At 43.8% G+C, this 18,855-nt stretch overlaps 1 long non-coding RNA gene across 5 annotated transcripts in view; it reads right to left on the reverse strand.

The window, feature by feature from the left end:
* Positions 1-18,855, reverse strand: part of LOC146074824 (uncharacterized) — a 239,579-nt gene that overhangs the window by 167,594 nt on the left and 53,130 nt on the right. Inside the window, exon 3 of one of the 5 annotated variants that reach the window (XR_014473464.1) lies at positions 6,438-6,901. The exons of 3 other annotated variants lie outside the window; for them this stretch is intronic. This is a non-coding gene — a long non-coding RNA (uncharacterized LOC146074824). Of the gene's footprint in view, positions 1-6,437; positions 6,902-10,023; positions 10,159-18,855 lie in introns of those variants that run through there. One more of the 5 variants, XR_014473462.1, reaches the window with a different exon arrangement.

The raw sequence follows: 18,855 nt of genomic DNA on the forward strand, positions 1-18,855 counted from the left end.
CCATAGGTGCAAGGGGTGCAGCTGCTATGGGGCCCAGAGCAGAAGGGGGCCCAGAGCTGAAGGGGGCCCATCTTTGCTGTCTATAGTAATATGTTTTACATATATTTATCACCATCAGTTGCTAAAAAGGGGGCCCTAACAAACTTTTGCTATGGGGCCCACGAATATATAGGTACGCCTCTGTGTGTGACTATACCCTTGTGAGACCACTGTCCCGTAAATTATGGGAGGTAGGGCACAAATGTATTGATTCAAAAACTTCTTTATAAACTAAAAAAGACTGTGGTCAGTGTTAAAACTTTGATAGTAAAATAAATCATATTTTATTAATTGAAAATACATATTTATAGAAGTGAATTATGTTATCTGGGAAAAATGTACAGTAGGATTCTTAAAACTATATATACATTGCAAATAAATAATATTGTAACCTTTGCACTATTTAGTACTATATTTCTCACCAGGGAACCTGTTATTGTCAGTGCAGTATAATTTTTCAGTGCGTAGATGGGGAGGAATCCTGAAGTGGAGGTAGGAATGTACACATGGTATCAGCAGGGAGCAGTCAGTAATAAACCTCTTCTGTGACTGTTAACAGCCAGACAAGACAGTAACATAGACTTATTGTAGGTAACCTGCCCCCCACCACATCACCTCCCATAAAGCTTTTTGTCTCAGCACTGACAGACCATATGAAGACTATATAAATAAGAAAAAAACACATCTAAATATGCTTAAAACATTTTTCTAGAAAAAAATAATGTAACCATAGAATAATTTATTGTACTAATGAATACATTTTGTAAATTGATACCTCATTTTTTCATAAAGATATTATTTAAACTAGGGGTGTGCACCGGGTAATTTTTGTGTTTCGTGTTTTGGGTCTGTATCTCTGGCCGTGTTTTGGGCCTGGATCTGTTTCAAAACACCACCCTTCCGTGTTTTGTGTTTCGTGGTTTGGATCTGGTATAGAATTTGTTGGGGGGGGGTTTCCGCTCCTATGCTATTATTAACCTCCATTACATTAATGTCCACTCATTTACAGTCTATACTGAGCACCTCACAATGGGGGTTATTCTAGTTCATTCTTTCTGACAAAATACTTCTTAGTTGGACAAAACCATGTGCACTGCGGGTGGGGCAGATGTTACTTGTGCAGAGAGAATTAGATTTGGGTGGGGTTTTACTTCAAAGTGAGATCTATATTGCAGTGTAAAATAAAGCAGTCAGTATTTTCCCTGCACAGAAACAAAATAACTCACCCAAATCTAATTCTATCTGCACATGTTACATCTGCCCCCCTGCAGTGCACATGGTTTTGTCCATCTAAGAAGGATTTTGTCAGAAAGAATGAACTAGAATAAACCCCAATGTTATTTTTATTCCAAAAGATTGCACGGAGGTAGCTGGATGACTATGATAAGCTACACAAGTGGGCGGCACAAACATGTGGCCCATCGAGGAGTGGCACTGCAGTGTCAGACAGGATGGCAGTTTTGAAAAACTAGGCCCCATGTTAGGAGCCATTTATTATGGCTCATTTCTGTCATGTCAGTTCTGTGGTTTTTGCCTGGCATTGGACTCTCTGGTGGCCTCTGGTGGGTAGTCTGTGCCATTACAGCTCAACTACATCTTCTTTGGTTCAAGATGAAATTGTCCTTGAGCCCTCACACCCACTCTTGTGTAAATAGGACACATACACTGTCATTAAAAAACAATAATTTCGGTCTCAAGGTCTGCCACACGACTGTGGCTGAAAAGATTGGTTTGTTTGGACCAGAAGAAATTCATCTCTCCCTGTACAATCCGTCTTTACATAGGCAAGATGTCGTCCTTATCCTCCAATTCCTCACACCCTTGTGTGTACATCCTCATCCTCACAGATTATCAATTCATCTCAGTTGGACTCCACAATCACAGGTCCTTCTGTAGTCTCTGGAGGCTGGTCTTCATTGTAGAATTGATCATTCATTTTGATGAACATCATCTTCTCCACATTTTGTGGACGCAACATCTTACGCCACCCACTGACCAGGTTCCCAGCTGCACTAAAAACTCTTTCAGAGTACACACTGGAGGGGGAACAACTCAGGTAAAATAGGACCAGTTTGTATAGGGCATCCAAATTGCCTCTTTTTCCTGCCAGTACAGGAATGGACTGTCTGACATGCCTACTTGGATGCTGTCACCAAAGTAATTTTCCACCATTTTTATCAATGGTGACAGCACTCTATGCGGTGACAGTAGACATGTCAGCAATTGTTGGCAGGTCCTTCAGTACGGACCAGATGTAAAAACTTGCTCCTGCCTGCCCTGCATCACTGCCAGCGGGTTAAGTAGGAAATCTTAGTTGTTTCCTCACAGCCACAGGTGTGGGAGAAATTGAAGGAAAACCTGTTGCCGTGTCACGGTCCATTTCAGATGACAATCTCCTGACCAGCAGGTCTTTTCACCACTGTAGAATCTTGGTCATTTAACGCTGTTGTGGGGGGGGGGGTTGGTCTGGTGGTATCCGGGAGGGTTGCCCACCTTTCCGGTGGGGCTGGGAGGGGGACCCTATTTTCACCCTTCCAGGTGGGTAGGCAACCCTGGATGAGGTAGCAAATCTTCATAAAAGCACAGGTTGCGCATAGCATCCAACCAGCTTCTGTCATTTTATAGACTGTGCTAGATACTGTAAATGAGCAATAATAATGGACTGCATGGGGGGACAACCTGTGGAGGGGAAACATGTTGATATAAAGTGCGTTCAACAGGAGTGCATGTTACTAATATATTGCATATTAAAATTGTGAGGATCTGGTTAATGGTCAAAGAATATACCCAAAATGTGAGCATGCAAAGTACACAGGATGATGTGTTGATGCTTCTAGAAAAGTAATGAGAAATAGATGCAAGAGATAAGGGAATAGCAATAGATCTATTTAGGTCATTTCACTGGTTACGCTGCATCCAAGTCATGATGACAGATAAGAATCAGTAATATTATATCCTTAGTAAGGTGTAAGCTCAGGGGTAGAGCAATGACTGAGTAATGTCAGCGTAGATATAGTGGCACCCTTATGTACTTGCCACTGTTCCGTGCACTGTTCACCAAATACCAGCATAAGTTCTAAAAACAATGAAAATAAACATGTCACATATTTGTTATATAACTGAATACTTGTCAAAATGGGTTTCAGTTTATGGATGCATGAATAGAAGTTAAAACAACAAAAAGGGTTATAAACTGAAATGCTTAGTCTAGACACCAGTATTTGCTACAAGCTACAGCAATTATTCCCTCAATACAGGCACAACTACAAAGACAAAGAACAAATAAGCTCTCAAATTCTTATACCATACAAAATTAATAATTATTTGTAATCATGTTATAACTGTTGCTGGCATGAAGAAAGAAATTGTAATCCTTACCAATTCTTATCCTTTTCTAATATTTCGACTTTTTCCTACCTATAAAATTTTAGCTGGGAACTTGCAAGGAGAAAAAGAAAGCTTTGTGGTTTCACAGCATAATTATACTGTATGTCTTGCAGATGTAGGTGTCAGACACTGTCTCCCGGGTGCCAGGGATTCCGGGAGAACGGTGGTGCGGGGGCAGCGCAGCAGCGCCAGGAACACCGCCCGGCTATGTCCCAGCAGCCGCCGTCCGGATACTGGGGATTCCGGACGGTCGGCGGGGGGCGTGCACAACGCAGGGCCGGATTATAATGGAGGCACAAGGGGTCAGTGCCCCTGGGCCCCCCACTAGGTAGGGGCCCCTGTGGTTGGCATGTATTTTGAAAAAAAAAAAAAATTAGTTAAAGGTTTTGTGCATGGGAGTGGGGTAGTGCTGCAGCTTCACCTATCTGCCAATGTGACAATGATTAATGGTGCTGAGCATCAGGAGCCAAGGCACACTGATTGCACAAGTGTGCAGTGCATTCCTGGGAGTTGTCTAAGTCCCATGACACTTTAAACCAGAGGGCAGAGGCTGAGAGGATTGTGCTGAGCTCTAAATGGTGTAGCTCATTACATACCCATGGAGAACAGCAGCAGCAGCAGCAGCTTAGTCATGGGAGGGTTTTTATCAAAGGCAGCACTAGGACTGTGAGGTCTCCTACAGAGTAAGGTGCAGAGGGACAAACACAGGCTTTTCATATGGTATGTATTTATGTGTATGTGTGTGTATATATGTATGTATATATATATATATATATATATATATATATATATATGCAGTTACCCATTGACCAAGTTTATACTGCCTTTACTCTGTGTTTTGACAGTGTAATATTCTCCCATGCAGTGTGCGGCCAGTAATGACAAGTGCAAGGGGGCCCCCCTGGCTAAAGTACCCCGGGCCCCCCGAAGGCTTAATCTGGCACTGGCACAACGGCATGCCGGGGGACGTCACTAGGCAACGTCCCAGGCCGCAATCTGACGCCGGGCGTCGGGGCGTTGCTAGGCAACGCACCCGGACTTCCGCCTGGCGACGTCAGACGCCAGCCTCAGTGAAGAGGCGCCTTATTCAAATAAAAAGCCGGCGTCTGCTGCACACAGACGCCGGTTATAGCTCTACCTAGCTGTCTCTGGTCTCCGGTGTTTATCAGCTTCCTGGTCTTCCTGGCAGAGGCTCTCCAGTGTGCCTGCTGTCTCTCTGGTGTACTGCCTTCAGACCCGGTTCCTGGTTGGTGCTTATTGTGCATATTGGTTCAGGCATTTTTCCAGCTGTTGCCTTCGGATCCACTATATCCTTCCCAAGTCATGTAAGTGTTCCAGTGTAGCCAGTATATATTTATTTATTTTCCAGCAGTCTGCTGACCATTGTATCACCTGTCTGGCTACCTGCCTGTTTGTTTTATTTTGAGGGTTCGGGCCTCTTCCCCGCCGTGGGTCTTGCCTGTCACCCTTCCTGGTGGTTACCAGGTTCTACTTCCTATGTTATTCATTCTCTTTTAGTCTTTCTGTAGGAAGGGCTTTTCAGAGTATTTCTGTTTTGGGAATTCGCTCCCTCTCCTGTTGTGTTACCGTGGAGATTCCCTTTATTCTCTCTGGTGTTTGCGACTGGGTCGCGATCCCGTCCTTGGCCTGGTGCCGGCAGATAGGGGTTATTATCAGCTTAGGCCCGGTAGTTAGTCTTTCCTTTTGTGCCCACCTCTGACAATTGCAAGCTCTTTGTCCGTACATAGACCTAGCTGCATCGGGGTTGGAGCGGGCATAACTCGCTCCTTCGGACGCGGCGGCAACAGGTGAAGACTAGCATCTGCAGGGGTTTGCCATCTGTCCGAGGGGCTCAACAGAGAGAGTGTAGGGTTCGCCGTGGCCATCCTAAACAGCGGTCACGGCCACGGGCTCACGCTTGACCTCCCACTCCCTTCTCCCTGGTGCACTAGTGCACAAACCTCAGTTAAACGTAACAGCAGGGCAATTTTGTAAGGTTGATTACAAGAGAGAATATAACGTGCTATTACGGTATGTCACCATTCAATTCTGAAAATGTTCAGCAATCCTGAATCTGCGACCATGTAAAAAATATGTTTTAAAATGTGCCTACCGTACAGTAGAACAAAAATAAAGTTTACACCAATCAGCTTCTGTGATTTTTCAAACATCCAGCAAAATGACAAAAGCTGATTTGTCCTTACTTTATCTCTCCCCCCTTATTTCTTGCTGAGGTTTGATACATCCAGGGTGATTATCAGACAGACATCAGTTGGGTACATAAATCATAAGTATTAAAATTGCATTCCTATTTTACACATTTGGTCCCTCTATGTGTTGCTGACATACCCCCCTGTCCCTTTCTCCCCCAGCGTATGGATGCTGTGTGTATGCACACAGCATCTATATATTGCTCCTCTGCTAAGCAGAGCAGCAAGTGAGGGAAGGTATCTCAACTGCCCACCCTACTGCGGGACAATGCTGTCTAGACCAATGCTGTGATGCCACTAAAATCGGGATAGTTGGGAGGTATGGTATAGTGCAGGGGTGGGCAACATACGATCCTGCCTGGCCCGCTGCCCCCGGCCCCTCCAGTGTACAATGAGAAGCAGCCCAACTGGCTGAGCTGCTTGTCACTGGGCTTGGGAGATTACAGCGGGTTCTTCCGCAAACCTGGATGTGTGTAGCAGCGTCCAGAGGAGAGAGACGCAGAGATTCCAGTCTCTCCAGCCAGCGGCAGTAGCGGGGCTTGCTGGTAGTGGCATGCATAACTATAAAGTGGGTGTGGTGCACTTGCTATGGAGTCCAGCAAGTCACCCTGTGATCCTGCTGCTCATCAGCCGCAATGCTGAGCCGCTAGCACCAAGGGAAAGCATCCCCCAGTGTATATTTGGACCTGTCTAGGTGCACTAGAAGCAACTCCAAACAGACATATACAGTATGCAGGGTCACAGTGCAGCTTCCTACGGCCACACCATTCATGGAGGCTTTTTAGCAGGAGCTGGCTGGAATTAAGGCATTTGCCTCCTGACCTGGTGCCTCTGGCAATTGTTGGTATTCATGTACAGAATGCTGCCCAGCTGCCTGACTGTGAATTACACAGTGACCAGGCAGTATTCACTACCTTTCTCCCAGCCTGCAACCAGATAGTGATGGTGGCAAGAATGATGATTGGTGGATGATTGGGTAGTTTTTGTTTTTGCTGGGGCAGTGTCATTTTTGGTCACTGTCCCACTCACTGGCTTCAGTGTCCCACGGGTGAGGGGCAGGCATTATAATGGGGTTGAGCAGTTGTAAATGGATGCCACACATGTGCATGGGGCAAACAGTGCTCATTCTATAGACTACAGTTTATCATTCAATATTTAGTGGAATTTACCCTGTATAATATATGAAGGCAGCACCTCATCAGATATCCCCAATATGTTCTGCTGCTGCTGCTCCTCTCTGACAGTTCCTAATTGGGTCTGAAATACTAAGACAAACAAAGCCATTAACAAAAGTACACAAGTGACAAGTCTTTAATTGTTTCAAAATATCTCACAACAATCTCTCTGCTTTGGTCAAGATCTGCACTTTTCATGCCCATTCAGCTTGCCCCCAAACCCTCAATTGTTCGTTTGAAGCCCACCTCTTCTAGCGTATAAAATTCCCAGCTCACTATTGTAAACCAATGAGGTTATTCTGCATACTTCACACCTCATTGCACAGTTCACTCACCTAATACCAGTCCTCAGCAGTAGGGTATATTATTGGGGCTGCCAGCCAGGAGCACAGGTGAATATATCAGTATGTGTTATAAGAATCAGTGATAAATGTCCATGCACTAGGGAGACTTCTCCGAAAGGAGAGATCATCCGTGATCCAACTTGAACTGCAGTCCTTTTGCATACAATGTATCGTATGCAATCCCAGTTAAGCTTGCCAAAATGCTTGGCGATGCTATATCTATTGTGCAGTCCGTGCCATCTTCGGGCTCCGATGCGATGCTAACAGGACTGCACATCACATTGGACCTGATGTCAAACACATTAGATTTTGACACTTGTTTTCCAATTTCTCACTGAAATCGGATGAAAGTGACCAAATCGCTGTGGATCACTCTAGTGTATGGGCACCTTAAGAACAAATTTGTAAAACATTTTCTCTCTATATTTCAGGACCCATTGTCAAACATTGGCATAATGAATTATTTATCAGTATTTCATGCCGGGCTTATTCTCCCTATTTGCAGGCTTGAACTTGTTCAAATTTGTCAAACTTATTATATAACAACTTAATTACACAGACGTAAATTGCACCGTAATTGTTGAAGGTAAGCATTGCGCAAGTTTTACATCACATCCGTTTTCCAGACAGTTGTTAAAAAAATAAATACAATTTAAACGATAATCAACAAAAAAGCCCTGAGAATCCCAGTACTGTATATCTTTTGTCAGGATAATAGTACCTGAAACAATAAGCATACAAATTTGTTACCAGATACTGGCTTATTTTTGTTCAAAGTAACACAGACCTTAACAAAAACAATGGACTGATTGTTCACTTATACAGAGAATGTACTACAGCAAAACCAGGATCCGGCATATAAAGGTGACCACTTCAGTGTACAGTGACTGTTTAAACTCAAAAGCTGCCAAGAGATCTGACAAGGTATTCATAGGTGGTGAGTCAGTTAGGGTGTGCTCCTGACATACTGCACTGTTAGAACTTAGAACACTTTTAGTCATTGGGAATGTTAACTCTTTCTCTGCTTACATTTCTTTACTTAAGTAATATCTAGCCTGTTCTATCAATGGAATCAGTGCAACAAATTGGAGATATTGTTATTTACCACTGATATAGTAAAGATACAAGCAAATAATAAACAGAGAAAATTGAGACTTTGCAAAGGATAATGCAGCATTATCAATTCAATATAAAACATTCAATTAATTACGATAAAAGATAAAATCTTAAAAATATATTTCTAAAAATTGCCTTTAGCATATAATTGTGTGTGTTATCATATCAATAATTAGACTGATCAACTATCCCAATTTAGACACAACAGTCCTGATTTGTCCCACAGATTGGAAAGTCGATGTCCTTCCTCCAAGAGCCTCCCACCAGACCAGGAGATATGCAATCATTGTGACTAGTAGCAGTGGTGTAAGTTCATCCCAGTTACTCAGAGGCAAGGTAAGTACTGGTGCCTCCCTCCCCCCCCCCCCCCCCCCCCCCCATAGCTCATTCAGTAAAGGTGTCTGTCTCCAGTAAGGTCATGGGTCTAATACAGGGTGTGACACTTGCAAAAATGATGTTAGAAGGGGGGGTAAGCCACATTAGCAATATCAACTGCTTTCAATTAACTGATTCAAACTCAAAGGGAAGGAGAGGTGCCCCCTTGGGAGCAGGAGCCCGGTGGCAGATGACTCCATTGCCTCCCAGAGTTGCCTCTGACTAGTAGTAGTAACACTTTTGCATTCCCCAATTATTTAAACTTCAAAATCTGGATATAATAAGCTCAGCCACGTAACCTCTTTAAAATTCACACATTGGGTTTGTCATCCCATAATGAAGAGGGATGACATTGTAAGGTTTTATTATATGGAGGTTTTGTAAGGTTTTATTATATGATGGTGACTTCATAGCTCTGTGACCAAACATTACAGAATACTACATACACCTCTACGTCTTTCAGAATAAGAGTAGCACTACACAATGCCTACAAAGAGCGCAGAGCTAACAGTAGCACAGACCGTAACATTGTTGATTGAAGGTATGAGGGGGCAGACCAGGTCCAGGTACTTGTTTCCTAGAACGGCGCCCAGATTTTCTACGTACGCAAACGTACTGAAATCGCATCGCATCGGGACTGCCTTTGGTGACTGGCAGGTCGGACTTCCAATAGAAAGTCACTGACAATCACAGTGAAGCCAGTGCAGTCTCACAGACTGCATCTAGCTTCACACTGTGGTGGATTTTACCCAGGGGGCCTGCAGCCCATAGGTAAAAACCGCCACTGGTCATGGCCACTAGAGAGGGCACGGCTATGGCCCTTTGTATACATTACTATGATGAAGGGAAAAAAATAAGATAGCATGTTAAAATACATATAAATTAAACACAGAAAATATCTAAAATAATTATATTTATTGTATAAAAACACTTTAGTAAAAGCACCTGGGGTATTTCAGAATACAACCACAAAAGCACAATTTATATAGTAGACCTACAGTAAGCAATCATGCAGGAAATGGTATATATTTGTTGGCTTGTTCCCTGGAAACAAGGTGAGGAGAGGATCCAAGCCGCAGACCAAAACCACTGGCCAGTGAGTTTCACTATGTGAGTCTGTGCAAGGTCCTTGAGTCCTCAAGGGCCCTAATGCAGTGGACCTTTTAAACCACTGGTAATTCTGCACTTGTGAGCATGGTTGTTCATCTTCAGAGGCACACATTTTTATGGTGAAAATTTAATTGGTTGAGAGAATCCGAAAGTGAGAGATTTGGTAAGAAATCTCCAGTTTTAGTAAAGCAGCAATCATTTACACTGCAAAACCAGTTTGATTTTGAAGTGTAAATGATTGGCGCTTTAAAAAACTGGAAATTTCTTACCAAATCTCTCACTTTCTGAATCTCACATCCTCTTATATTTCCCCCAGAGTCTTTAAAGAACGTTAAATGTCCCCAGTGTGGCTGGAGGTGGAAAGAGGCAGTTATCCATTGCACGTAAGAAAGCTGGAGTGACCTGGACAGAAAGAGAAGCGAGAGTTACAAGATTTGGTCTTGGTCTAAAAATATAATAGTAACCTTGTCTTGTGTTTACAGACCTGGATACACGTCAGCAGGCTTTCATATACAGATGAGGACAAACATAGGAGAACATTAAAGAAGATTTAAGCAATGGGGTGTATCCAATTAGGTGCGATGAAACGTTAAAGGCAAAAAACTTAATTTTATGCAATTTCTCTAATGTTTCACTGATATTTTTATCCAGTGAAATCTCAATGTAAACCCTGTGTGTTCTCACCCACAGCCAGCTCTTATTTTACTTTGCCTGCAGCAGCCTGAACAACCTGCGCAAGTGATCACGTTTGTGGTCAGTCTTCAATAAGGCTCATAGTACTCATCTAGGTAAGGATATGGGGCCCCTTCACACTGCCCTTGCTGCATGACCAAAATGATATTGGTGCATTCACACAGTGTTCAAAGGTGTTAAGATTTTGTACTTTAAGATTCTCAAAATTACATATGAAAAATAAATAATTAGACCCAGACACTGGGGTACATACCCAGAATATCGAGAGGCTCTGGGGCTCCTGCACGTGGAGGAATAAGAGGCAGAGGGGCACTGCACGCCAGTACCTGGACTCATACTTGCAGGAATTCATGTGGCGCAATACCCTAGGGGCGGAGGACGCTTTCCTGCGCATTTAACATGCACTGACTCTTGTCCCAACTGCCGACAAAGCAGCCAATGCCGAAGATGATGCAGCTGCGTCGACATCAGCTGCATCTGGAGGGACTGCTGTGCCAGAGGAAGAAGTGTTTTGACCTTTCTGGGACTTGTTGCTTTACGCTATTATTTAACATTGCTCATTGTTTTTCTTCTTTATTCAGTCAGTAAAATCCATTTGACAGCTAACATGTGTCATCATTATTGTTTCAGATGGATGGCATTCCTGAAACACCCCCACTATCCACACCAGCTCGAAGCGTGGCAATTGCAACAAGCCCCCCATGATCCATGTCAGCGTGGAGTTGACTTTATAAAGTTTGGCAAGCGCAGCGAGCCGCCAAGCCGAAGCATAGCGAGAGCAGTGAGCCCCGCGAGGGGACGCGTAAAATGAGCCCAAAGCGTGGCGAGTGCAGAGAGCCCCACGATTGGATGCTGATTACTTTACGTGTATTCCGCGTCCCCTCGCAAGGCTCGCTGCGTTAGCCACGCTTTGGGTTCATTTTACACGTCCCCTCACGGGGCTCGTCACGCTTCAGGTTCTTTATATCAACTCCACGCCGATGTGGATAGTGGGGGTATGAATAGGTCAGAAGGACGCGTACCGTGTCTCCTCACGGGGCTCGCTGCGCTCATCACGCTTCGGGCTGGCATGTATAGTGGGGGTTTGAAATGGAGGCATTTACCAGAGCACTGGTAAATGCATTCTTTATTGTGCATGAGACGCACTTGCACCCACACCCCCCTTTGTGCATGAGACGCACGTGCTATCGAAACCCCTAGCACGTGCATACCCTGCCGCAAGAATTACTGAGATGGTAGGTACTAATAACCTGGATAGAGGGTGGTTGATGAAGCCAGGCACAGCTGCTGAGTGGGTCAAATGTCCCTCTTTGCAATGCTGCAGAGGAGGACAAACCCTCCTGGATTTGGACCTGCCCATAGTACCCGGGAGCCACCCAATTCTCGGCTGCACTAAGTCAGCATTATTAGGTGGAAATTTAGTTAGTAGCCATTATTTACCCTGGACTAAATGATCCCCAAGGCTAGCCAAATAGCCCCAAAAGCAGCCACAGGCTGCACTTATCTGGGATTTTTTCCAGATCTCAATGGACCCAAAGAAGATATCCTCTATAAATTCCTGTTTTCAGTCACCACGATTGAATTAATTTGCAGATTCAGGAACTTATCCCATTTTCTGTGTGCCAGTGCCCGAAAAGTTAAATTAACGGGCATCAAGAAGGGGCTCTAGTTGAATAGCCTCAGATAATAAAACCTGTTTCTACCACCCTTTCTCACATGTTATATGTACAGGCAGTGGCGGATTCAGGGGGGGGGCACCCGGGCACGTGCCCCCCCTGTCATTCTTTTTGTAGATGAGGACCAGAGCTTTCCAACGAGCCCAGGCCCATGTCTCTAGCCCCCCGGGAACCGGAGATATCGCCTGGCAAAGCTGTAACATTTTTTCCCATAGGATAATATGGGACCCGTCAATTCCGACCCCCACCCAGTTCCGGCGGCTGCCAGTTCCTCCCCTGGCATCGCAGAAGCTTGTGGTTGATGTCACTCAATTCCAAATCGTTGGGCCTTTAATATGATACCAGGATGGTCCATATCGGTCAATCGGTTCCAGAGATATTACGTGTAAATCGATTTTTTTTTTTAAATGTAATTTCATGGCAGTTCATGTTCTTTGAGGGCAGATTACTCTGGAACCAAACGTTCCAGTTTCACTGGACCAAAATCATTCAAAGCCCACTCAAAAGTTCTTCAATATGATACTTGTCTCATGTAAATGGGTCAGTTATGCTGTGTACACACGGGGGCGATAGGGGCTATAATCGCTGGAAATATGGTCGCAGGCGACCATATTGCCAGTGATTGGAGTGCGCACCAGCGATAAATCGCCGGGTGCGCGCTCCCGTTTTCTGCCCCATTGTAATTGCTTGTCGCAGGAGCTTGCTCCTGCGACCAGCTAATTACCTCTGCAGCTCCCCCAGCAGAGGTCCTTTTCATCAGCGACCATCTCTGGTCGCTGATGCAAAGTAGACACTGGGCAATATATTGCTCAGGAATATATTGCTAGCAATATATTGCTGGGCAATAAATCTCCCCCCTGTGTGTACGGGGCTTTAGTTCCGAAGATATAGCCGGTTAAATGAGATAACTGGTTAAAGGGGGGGAGGGGTGGTTTTCTCTCTCCCTCACACCAGAAAATGCAGGGACTAGGCTGGTGTAAAAGGGGCGAACCTGGGAACACATTTTCTGGTGTGAAATGGGTATTATTTCAAATAGCCGGGACCTGCAGTGCTCGGAATACAGCCAGGCTCTGCCACTGTCAGTGGCTATCACTTCTGCCTGGCGGCGGCTGTCCCCCATTTACCATGAGCATGTATTCCCCGTTGGCAATGAGCATGTAATCCCACATGGCAACGAGCATGGAACCTCTGGCAATGAGCATGGAACCTTGGCAATGAGCATGTAGATAAGCAGCACTTACTGTATGTAGCATAATTTTTAATAGGCATTATGGTGTTTGGCATAATACATAATGGACATAATAGCGTGTAACTTAACGTGTAATGGACATTATGGTGTAAATGTTTAATGCGTGCCTTTGGTGGACAATGTCCCTGTTTATGAAGTGTATTGTGATATTTGTCTTAATCCGTGTGGCATTATGTGAATTTTGGCTCAATCCATATGGCATTTTATGAATTTGGCTCAATCCATTTGGCATTATGTGAATTTTGGCTCAATCCGTGTGTTATTATGTAAATTTTGGCTCAATCCGTGTGGCATTATGTGAATTTTGGCTCATTCCATTTGGCATCATGTGTAAGGGGCAAGTATAATGGGTCTAGTATTTTGTTGCATAATGTGTAGAAGTTAGAAGTTGTATATGGTGTTGTACACTACACTCAAGGACATGCCCCCTGTTGAGTGGCCACACCCCCTTTTCCAGAGCGCGCCTTCGGCGCGCGCACAACTGCATCCTTCCCTTTTGTCGCCATGGTCGGCCTGCGTACTTTAAATGCCAGGGTCTATTTTTAATCCCATTGCCACCCTCTCTCTGCCGCTCTCTTAGTATGTACACTGGCACCACTAACACTGGCCCTCCCACACCTTTTATCATGGTGCCCCCCCTGTCATTTTATCCTGGATCCGCCCCTGTGTACAGGGCTAATTGAATATCCAACTCTTTTACCACAACTGTTTAGACTTGCTGGTATTATGGTCTGATATGTGCAAAATGCATGTGGACCTCATAGACACACAGACGTGTTCACTTTCTGGTGTACAAGGTACACTAAGCAAACATGTTTATTTTGAGAGATGAAGGTATGAATTCTAATCCAGAATGGTTGCAACTTCAGTCACCCTGTTAAGAATAACTGGTTCATAACATTAATTTGATAAAATATTGGCAAAATCAACAGTCCTCTGCTGTAATCACTAAGGGCCAGATGTCCTAAGCTTAAAAAGTGATCAAATGGGGAGCGATAAATCACCAACCAATTAGCTCTTACCTGCCATGTCACAGACTGTGTTTGAAAAATGACAAGTGAGAGCTGATTGGTTGATGGCTTATCACTTTTATAAATTTTCAGGGCTTGGTACATCTCACTTTAATTAGGCACATAGACAAATGTCATTGTTTGCTCTATGTGTCTAATTAACCCCTTCAGTGGTGGGTTTTCTTTTAGGGAGCCCTCCCCAGTGGGCAAGTTTTTTACGGGGAGTGCTCCCTAAAAAAAACCCACCCTGGGTCCGGGCAGCGCCGCTGAACTGTCAATCAGCCGCTGCCAGGCCCTGCACCCCGGCTCCTCGGCCTTACCTGCTGCGACCTGTCTTGTCAGAAGCCGGCGCCGCAGGCTGTAATGTAAAAGCCGGGGGGGGGGGCGGGGTGAGCCGGGGGCATGGCGGAGGGGAGGGAGCTGCCCGCTGCTAATCACTGGCAATCCCGAGAATTTTCCGGGCTTGGTAGCCTGGGCGGTACTTATGTATTATCTGGGCTCCCATGTTAAATGCACCCCATTTTTTCATACCCCTACTATCCAACTACGCATGGAGTTGATTTTATATAGTGTGGCGAGCGCAGCGAGCCACCGTGCCAGAAGCGTGGCGAGCGGACGTGGTCTCATAAGAAAAATGGGAGCCCATATATTACATAAGTACCGCCTGGGCATTAAAGCATAGCCCGGAAAATTCTCAGGATTACCAGTGAAGGGGTTATGATCTCAAAAGAAATTGCCAATGCTACATATATTTATCCAGATTCAGCAGTTTTATAGTTCATTTGCAAGTAATTCAAGCTGCCATAACATCTACTGTATAGTAATTACCACATTCGTTTGGGATGCCTTGAAGACCGTTTTTAACAGACATATGATGAAGGTTTTCTAATAAAACGAAATGTTAAAGTCCAGTGATACTGATTTATTATTAGAAGACCGTGAGTGCTGCCCGTCTACTCCTTGGTACATTTACAGGGAGGTCACCCGTATTTACCTACTGTATCGAGAGTGCAGAGTGGAAATCACTACTATTGTGCATAGTGATGGACTGGCCCTAGACATATGACTTTGTGATTCAGACATTGCTATTTATGTACGGTTGGATGGCCATAATATAAAAAAGGTCAATAGAGATGACACAATATAGGAATCAGTACAATTATATCACAAATAAGATCACTTCAGTTGCTTCTGAAGGGGAGTCCATTCCCTATAAAAGGAAAGGCATACCAGCACTTGGCAGGATACAGAATGTGCCAAGCTGATTTCATGACACAAATCTAGCTAAGTGGTGATAAGTTTACACAAAAAGCAGATAGCTGTGACGCTCCATATCTGTAACCAGATAGTTTTCGGATGACTTCATATCATACAGACTAGCCATGGAATGTATTACAGCTCCTGTTGGGTGACACTTTTCATGGTTCGGTATCAATAATATTCGTCAGTGTAACTTTCAGAAAACAGCAACTTCACCAATTTACTCAGAAAAAGTTGTTACTCTGAATATATACACAATTAGATATTTACATGCAATGGCATGTAGTGTATTTCTGTTGTATGTATTGCATCGTGAATATAGGGCCTGATTCTGGTTGACATCCCCTTGCATGTGCCCGGAACCGGAGAAATCATTCGCCTACCATCGAATGATTTCTGCTGCCTTCGCAAATATAAGTCAGTGGAGACTGAGACATACTTGTGGGCACTGAGTCAAAGACAAGGTGGGACACACTTCGTCTTGCCCCCATTCCCATAGCCCAGTGTTTTTATGGAGACACCTATGAAACGCTGGGCGTTCCCATGGCCCAGTGCCGCCACTGCTCCTGATCGCCTCCCCACTGTGAACTGCCTGGCGAGTGAGCAACTCAATGTGGGCGTTCGCAGTCTGAATTTGTACATGTTCAGAAATGCGCCTGCGCAAACCCCGACCATCGAGGCAGGGGCCGAATTCTGTTCACTCGGAGTGAACCAGAATCGGCTCCAGAATATAAGTGGAGGTATGAATGTACATATCAATTAACTCAAATTAAAACCCTATTGTTATTGCAGTCAGCTAGGAGTATGTAACAACAAAGCATTTTTCACAGAGATCAGTAATCTCTACGTTAACAGTTGTTCACTTTGCATTCACAATGTCGTGTTTAACCTCATAGCACAGCACTGGGCATATCAATTGTTCACCTATGCTACACACGGAGCGATACCTGCAGCCGCAGATATCAGAATGGCCCTCTGAAATAATTTCTCTGTAGTAAAATAGACTGTGCCTGCACAATTATTTTTACTTGCGATACCGACCTCTCAGGGCTGCGCGTCGGTATCGCAAGCCCCTTAATAGTGCGATTTTGCCTAGATTTCCTTACGATTTTGACTAAACCACACCATGTATATGCCCCTTTAGTTCATTTATTTCTTAAATACTCTTTAATATCCATTTCATTCTACTTAAATGAGGGAGACAAAAGCATGTTCTCAAACTCCTGGGGTTTCCATGCTACTCACAGAATCTCAAGAGAAATAATTATCTCCACCCGTGGATCTTGTCTGTGAGTAATGACTACACCTGTGCACTTACTAGGTGACAAAAAATATGCAAACTGGTGTCCTGAGACCCAGTTTGAGAAGCGCTGTTTTAGAACAAAACTGGTGACTTTAGCGTTGTGCTCAGTAATAAAGTTCTTAAAAAGGTATAAAATGATAACAACAAACTTTTGTGACCACCTTGTTACAGACTGGAACACAATTGCTGGAAAATAGGAAGACAGAAAGATATCCTCATAGCCTCACTGACTGGCTAGCATCCAATCTGATGCTGTCTAAGCCTCTTAGATAGGGACTCTGCATTATGTTATTTGTATTGGAGTGACAAACCAAGAGCACAGTGCATTGTGGGAATCTGCATTATTTCACTTGGCAGCTTTCATATTATGATTATATCCATGTCCCAGCATTACCTCTGACAATAAACCTTTTTACCAAATAAAATAAATTGCATACAATACTTTAAAGTGTTTTCTGAGAAACTACTGATACATTATGTACTAATGCTAATGCTAAAATACTTTTTTGTTAACTTTTATAATACTATACTCTCTTAAATGAGTGTTTGCTTTACTCCAAAACAATGTTTTTTATTTTTACTTTGTCCTAACATGTTCCAGTTCAATTGCTCACCTGACTGTTAGCTAACATTCGTTACTGTAATGTGTATATAAACATCTCTAGAGGAGTGTTATGCTGTGTGCACACAGTGGGATTCAGGGTCACTTTCTATTCAAATCAAATAGAAAGTGACCATGAACCAGACATGTACAGGCGCATTCGATCTAGATCGAAAGGAGGGCCCTACCCCCCCCCCCCCCACTCCCACGCTCCGTCCCTCCCTCCCTGCCCTACCACATCGCACCGTGTGTACATGTTAATTTGACAATTTTGGGTTCATCCAGCATTCATAAGAGTTTAAGGTTGGTACAGCTAGTGGGACAGCTTTATTAAGCCTGGTGAACTTAGTGATTACATTATCACCAGCAAATAAGCCCATAACTGTCAGTTTTCAACTCCAGTCTCTAACTTGGCAGTTGGGAGCTGATTGGCCTGTGATAAAGTACCAGCACTTTTTCACTTCACCAAGCTTAATAATTCTGCCCCACTAGCCCTTAGCCTCTGTCCTGCATATTATAGCCGTGAATTTGAAAAACTTTGCATTACATCTAGATTATTTAGGGGGGTTGTATTGTGAATACAACAATAGAAATTGACATCTGGGTATGTGTTTGCCACTAAACCTAAAATGCAACATGATTCATAAGGAAAATACATTTTATATAATCTATTTACAGTATATTTGAAGCTTGCTATGTCACATAATGTATTGTCCTTTGTAGAAACCAATTTATGGGGAATATTCAGTAAGGATCTTAAAAATCAATATCTTTCTTTAATGGGAAAAACCATATGCACTGCAGGTGGGGCAAATGTAACATGTGCAGAGATAGTTAGATTTGTTAGTATCATGAGCATGTAGCATTCGTTCCATGTTATTCTAAACACTCATGAGCTCTTTAAATACTTCTCTACATGTACTTTCACATCCACATCTCACCACCAAAACACAAAAAAACACAAACAGCCCCCTATATCTATCTCTTCTTTCTAATCTTATTAGCTGGTGATATATCACCAAACCCAGGCCCCAACCAGCTGTCCCACTCAGATTTAACTGTTCCAAGCATTATAGAAACTCAGCTAACCTCATTAATATCACATGCCTCCCACCACCCACCAAACAACTTAAAATGTGAACCTATTGAATGCACGCTCTGTTTGTAACAAATAAACATCCATCCACAACCTTTTTATCTCTCATACCTTCAAACTGCTGGCCATTACAGAAACCTGGCTCACACAGTCAGACACGGCCTCCCCTGCAGCACTGTCACATGGTGGTTTCCACTTCACTCATACTTCC

The sequence above is a fragment of the Crinia signifera genome, chromosome 4 (genome assembly GCF_055691185.1).
Source record: "Crinia signifera chromosome 4, ASM5569118v1, whole genome shotgun sequence".
NCBI lineage: Eukaryota > Metazoa > Chordata > Amphibia > Anura > Myobatrachidae > Crinia > Crinia signifera.